This window comes from Phyllobates terribilis, unplaced genomic scaffold, assembly GCF_046119375.1.
Source record: "Phyllobates terribilis strain yellow unplaced genomic scaffold, ASM4611937v1 Scaffold_872__1_contigs__length_582969, whole genome shotgun sequence".
Taxonomy (NCBI): domain Eukaryota; kingdom Metazoa; phylum Chordata; class Amphibia; order Anura; family Dendrobatidae; genus Phyllobates; species Phyllobates terribilis.
This window is the reverse complement of record NW_027363632.1, coordinates 111,639-117,773: the sequence shown is the minus strand read 5'-3', so window position 1 is coordinate 117,773 and position 6,135 is coordinate 111,639.

The window sequence follows — 6,135 nt, the reverse complement described above, 5'->3', positions numbered from 1 at the left end:
AGAACCATTTCAAAAAGCTTGAACTTGGAAATGTAGCAGAAGGTACAAGAAAGCTGAGGAACTACCGAGGACCAGCTGACGGTACTGGAACCCGGATGGGTAGCAGAAGGTACAAGAGCCAATGAAACTGCCGAAGACCAGCTGACGGTACTGGAACTCGGTTACTAAGCAGGAGGTACCTGTGCCAGAAAGCACTACCAAGGACCAGCAGACGTTGGTGGAACTTGGATACCGAGAAGGAGGCACCTAATCCAAAGGCACTGTCGAGAACCAGTTGACGGTACTGGAACCCGGATGGGTAGTAGAAGGTACAAGAGCAAATGGAACTACCGAGGACCAGCTGACGGTACTGGAACCCGGATGGGTAGCAGAAGGTACAAGAGCCAATGGAACTGCCGAAGACCAGCTGACGGTACTGGAACTCGGTTACTAAGCAGGAGGTACCTGTGCCAGAAAGCACTACCAAGGACCAGCAGACATTGGTGGAACTTGGATACCGAGAAGGAGGCACCTAATCCAAAGGCACTGCCGAGAACCAGCTGACGGTACTGGAACCCGGATGGGTAGCAGAAGGTACCCATGTAAAAAAAAATTCAAGGCCGCGAACCGGCCGCAGTTACCACAACCCACAGTCCTACAGGGGGTGCTTGTCCTATTGGCACTATGGAACCAGCCTTCATTGCCAGATCCCGCAGCCCACATAGGAGTCACCTAAACTGCAGGCACCATAGAGTCGGCTAACCCGACCGCAACACGACAGGACAACGCATTGGAGGCAAAGTGACGTTGACACTACCCGGAAACAGCTGGCGTGCTGGAACCAGGCTGGGCAGGAGGGAGTACCCATGCCAAAGTCACTGCCGATAACCAGCTGACGGTACTGGAACCCGGATGGGTAGCAGAAGGTACAAGAGCCAATGGAACTGCCGAAGACCAGCTGACGGTACTGGAACTCGGTTACTAAGCAGGAGGTACCTGTGCCAGAAAGCACTACCAAGGACCAGCAGACGTTGATGGAACTTGGATACCGAGAAGGAGGCACCTAATCCAAAGGCACTGCCGAGAACCAGCTGACGGTACTGGAACCCGGATGGGTAGCAGAAGGTACCCATGTAAAAAAAAGTTCAAGGCCGCGAGCCGGCCGCAGTTACCAAAACCCACAGTCCTACAGGGGGTGCTTGTCCTATTGGCACTATGGAACCAGCCTTCATTGCCAGATCCCGCAGCCCACATAGGAGTCACCTAAACTGCAGGCACCATAGAGTCGGCTAACCCGACCGCAATACGACAGGACAACGCATTGGAGGCAAAGTGACGTTGACACTACCCGGAAACAGCTGGCGTGCTGGAACCAGGCTGGGCAGGAGGGAGTACCCATGCCAAAGTCACTGCCGAGAACCAGCTGACGGTACTGGAACCCGGATGGGTAGTAGAAGGTACAAGAGCAAATGGAACTACCGAGGACCAGCTGACGGTACTGGAACCCGGATGGGTAGCAGAAGGTACAAGAGCCAATGGAACTGCCGAAGACCAGCTGACGGTACTGGAACTCGGTTACTAAGCAGGAGGTACCTGTGCCAGAAAGCACTACCAAGGACCAGCAGACGTTGGTGGAACTTGGATACAGAGAAGGAGGCACCTAATCCAAAGGCACTGTCGAGAACCAGTTGACGGTACTGGAACCCGGATGGGTAGTAGAAGGTACAAGAGCAAATGGAACTACCGAGGACCAGCTGACGGTACTGGAACCCGGATGGGTAGCAGAAGGTACAAGAGCCAATGGAACTGCCGAAGACCAGCTGACGGTACTGGAACTCGGTTACTAAGCAGGAGGTACCTGTGCCAGAAAGCACTACCAAGGACCAGCAGACATTGGTGGAACTTGGATACCGAGAAGGAGGCACCTAATCCAAAGGCACTGCCGAGAACCAGCTGACGGTACTGGAACCCTGATGGGTAGCAGAAGGTACCCATGTAAAAAAAAATTCAAAGCCGCGAACCGGCCGCAGTTACCACAACCCACAGTCCTACAGGGGGTGCTTGTCCTATTGGCACTATGGAACCAGCCTTCATTGCCAGATCCCGCAGCCCACATAGGAGTCACCTAAACTGCAGGCACCATAGAGTCGGCTAACCCGACCGCAACACGACAGGACAACGCATTGGAGGCAAAGTGACGTTGACACTACCCGGAAACAGCTGGCGTGCTGGAACCAGGCTGGGCAGGAGGGAGTACCCATGCCAAAGTCACTGCCGATAACCAGCTGACGGTACTGGAACCCGGATGGGTAGCAGAAGGTACAAGAGCCAATGGAACTGCCGAAGACCAGCTGACGGTACTGGAACTCGGTTACTAAGCAGGAGGTACCTGTGCCAGAAAGCACTACCAAGGACCAGCAGACGTTGATGGAACTTGGATACCGAGAAGGAGGCACCTAATCCAAAGGCACTGCCGAGAACCAGCTGACGGTACTGGAACCCGGATGGGTAGCAGAAGGTACCCATGTAAAAAAAAGTTCAAGGCCGCGAGCCGGCCGCAGTTACCAAAACCCACAGTCCTACAGGGGGTGCTTGTCCTATTGGCACTATGGAACCAGCCTTCATTGCCAGATCCCGCAGCCCACATAGGAGTCACCTAAACTGCAGGCACCATAGAGTCGGCTAACCCGACCGCAGTACGACAGGACAACGCATTGGAGGCAAAGTGACGTTGACACTACCCGGAAACAGCTGGCGTGCTGGAACCAGGCTGGGCAGGAGGGAGTACCCATGCCAAAGTCACTGCCGAGAACCAGCTGACGGTACTGGAACCCGGATGGGTAGTAGAAGGTACAAGAGCAAATGGAACTACCGAGGACCAGCTGACGGTACTGGAACCCGGATGGGTAGCAGAAGGTACAAGAGCCAATGGAACTGCCGAAGACCAGCTGACGGTACTGGAACTCGGTTACTAAGCAGGAGGTACCTGTGCCAGAAAGCACTACCAAGGACCAGCAGACGTTGGTGGAACTTGGATACCGAGAAGGAGGCACCTAATCCAAAGGCACTGCCGAGAACCAGCTGACGGTACTGGAACCCGGATGGGTAGTAGAAGGTACAAGAGCAAATGGAACTACCGAGGACCAGCTGACGGTACTGGAACCCGGATGGGTAGCAGAAGGTACAAGAGCCAATGGAACTGCCGAAGACCAGCTGACGGTACTGGAACTCGGTTACTAAGCAGGAGGTACCTGTGCCAGAAAGCACTACCAAGGACCAGCAGACGTTGGTGGAACTTGGATACCGAGAAGGAGGCACCTAATCCAAAGGCACTGCCGAGAACCAGCTGACGGTACTGGAACCCGGATGGGTAGTAGAAGGTACAAGAGCAAATGGAACTACCGAGGACCAGCTGACGGTACTGGAACCCGGATGGGTAGCAGAAGGTACAAGAGCCAATGGAACTGCCGAAGACCAGCTGACGGTACTGGAACTCGGTTACTAAGCAGGAGGTACCTGTGCCAGAAAGCACTACCAAGGACCAGCAGACGTTGGTGGAACTTGGATACCGAGAAGGAGGCACCTAATCCAAAGGCACTGCCGAGAACCAGCTGGCGGTGCTGGAACCCAGGGTAAATACTAAAAACAGAGTGGAGCCAGAGGTGTAATTGGAGCAAGTTTTAAATCAGTAGTAAAGTGGATGTGGACAAAGCAGGAGAATTTGCCGGACACACAGCAGGGGAACAGCTGACGTTACTGAACCCCAATAACACTGGAGCAAGCGTTGACTGTGCAGACGGCACTTCTGAGCAGCAACTAGCGGTATTGGAGCCCAGGGTAAATACTAAAAACAGAGGAGCCAGAGGTGTAATTGGAGCAACTTTAAAATCTGTAGTAGTGAGAATGTGGACAGAGCAGGAGAAATTGCCGTCCGCACAGCAGGGGAACAGCTGACGTTACTGAACCTCAATAACACGGCAGCAAGTGTTGACTGTGCAGACGGCACTTCCGAGCGCCAACTGGCGGTGTTGGAGCTCAGGGATAATACTGAAAACAGAGGAGCCAGAGGTGTAATTGGAGCAACTTTAAAATCTGTAGTAGTGAGAATGTGGACAGAGCAGGAGAAATTGCCGTCCGCACAGCAGGGGAACAGCTGACGTTACTGAACCCCAATGACACGGCAGCAAGTGTTGACTGTGCAGACGGCACTTCCGAGCGCCAACTGGCGGTGTTGGAGCTCAGGGATAATACTGAAAACAGAGGAGCCAGAGGTGTAATTGGAGCAACTTTAAAATCTGTAGTAGTGAGAATGTGGACAGAGCAGGAGAAATTGCCGTCCGCACAGCAGGGGAACAGCTGACGTTACTGAACCCCAATAACACGGCAGCAAGTGTTGACTGTGCAGACGGCACTTCCGAGCGCCAACTGGCGGTGTTGGAGCTCAGGGATAATACTGAAAACAGAGGAGCCAGAGGTGTAATTGGAGCAACTTTAAAATCTGTAGTAGTGAGAATGTGGACAGAGCAGGAGAAATTGCCGTCCGCACAGCAGGGGAACAGCTGACGTTACTGAACCCCTATAACATGGCAGCAAGTGTTGACTGTGCAGACGGCACTTCCAAGCGCCAACTGGCGGTGTTGGAGCTCAGGGATAATACTGAAAACAGAGGAGCCAGAGGTGTAATTGGAGCAACTTTAAAATTTGTAGTAGTGAGAATGTGGACAGAGCAGGAGAAATTGCCGTCCGCACAGCAGGGGAACAGCTGACGTTACTGAACCCCTATAACATGGCAGCAAGTGTTGACTGTTCAGACGGCACTTCCGAGCGCCAACTGGCGGTGTTGGAGCTCAGGGATAATACTGAAAACAGAGGAGCCAGAGGTGTATTTGGAGGAGGTTTTAAATCAGTAGTACAGTGGATGTGGACAGAGCAGGAGAAATTCCCGTCCGCACAGCAGGGGAACAGCTGACGTTACTGAACCCCAATAACACGGCAGCAAGTGTTGACTGTGCAGACGGCACTTCCAAGCGCCAACTGGCGGTGTTGGAGCTCAGGGATTACAGTTCAGGTGGTAGAAACATGAACAGAACAGGAGACCTGGATACTGTTGCCAACTAATTATTTATTCTGGAAGAGGACTGGCAAATTCATGAGAGATCCAGGCCTTGTTCATTTTGAGAAAAGTAAGCCGGTCAACGTTATCGGAGGATAGTCGCATGCGACGGTCTGTTAGTACACCACCTGCGGCACTAAAGACGCGTTCCGATAATACACTAGCAGCAGGGCAAGCTAGTACCTCCAATGCATACTGACTAAGCTCTGGCCATGTATCCAGCTTACAGACCCAAAACTTGAAGGGAGAAGAGCCGTCTGGGAGTACACAAAGAGGGCAAGACATGTAGTCTGTCACCATCTGACGGAAACGTTGCCTCCTGCTGACTGGAGCCGTCTGTGATGGTGTAGACATTTGTGGCGGCGGGGACACAAAACTTTGCCACATTTCGGCCTTACTGGTCTTGCCTTGTGCTGAGGCGCTGCTTCTGCTCCCTCTTTGTGCAGAGCTTCCTCCACTGCCTCGACGCACTGAGCTGCTTTGTAAAGCACTAGCAGCACTGCTCTCGGTTGGAATGGAGAACATGATGGAATGCACCAGTGCGACTTGGTACTCCCGCATTTTACGCTCCTGGTTCAACGGTGTTATGAGGCTTTGTAAGTTGTCCCGGTAGCGAGGATCTAGGAGGGTGGACACCCAATAATCAGCCGTGTTGAGAATGTGGGCGATGCGGCGGTCGTTTCTCAGGCACTGCAGCATGAAATCAACCATGTGCTTGTCACGGGTGTGTCGCCACGAAGATCGTCACGATTACACAGCCTGACTTCTCGCAGCTGACTTTTTGGTGCTTTGTGTTTTTCGGCAGTGAGGGAGTTAATTCTCTCTCTCTCTGTGCTAGACGAGGTCCAGCCTCGCCCAGCTGCAATCAATGCTGCTGTAGTGAGACTCCTTCAAATGCCTGCTGGTCTGTTAGGGAAGTGTCGGTGAAAGCATTTCATGCAGACTAACTGAGCGGATCGTGGTTTTTGGAGTTTCAGAGATAAGTGTATTTGGAGTGTTTTTTCCCTTCCTCGCTTTATCATTTATCTCCTTTCCCGTTGGTG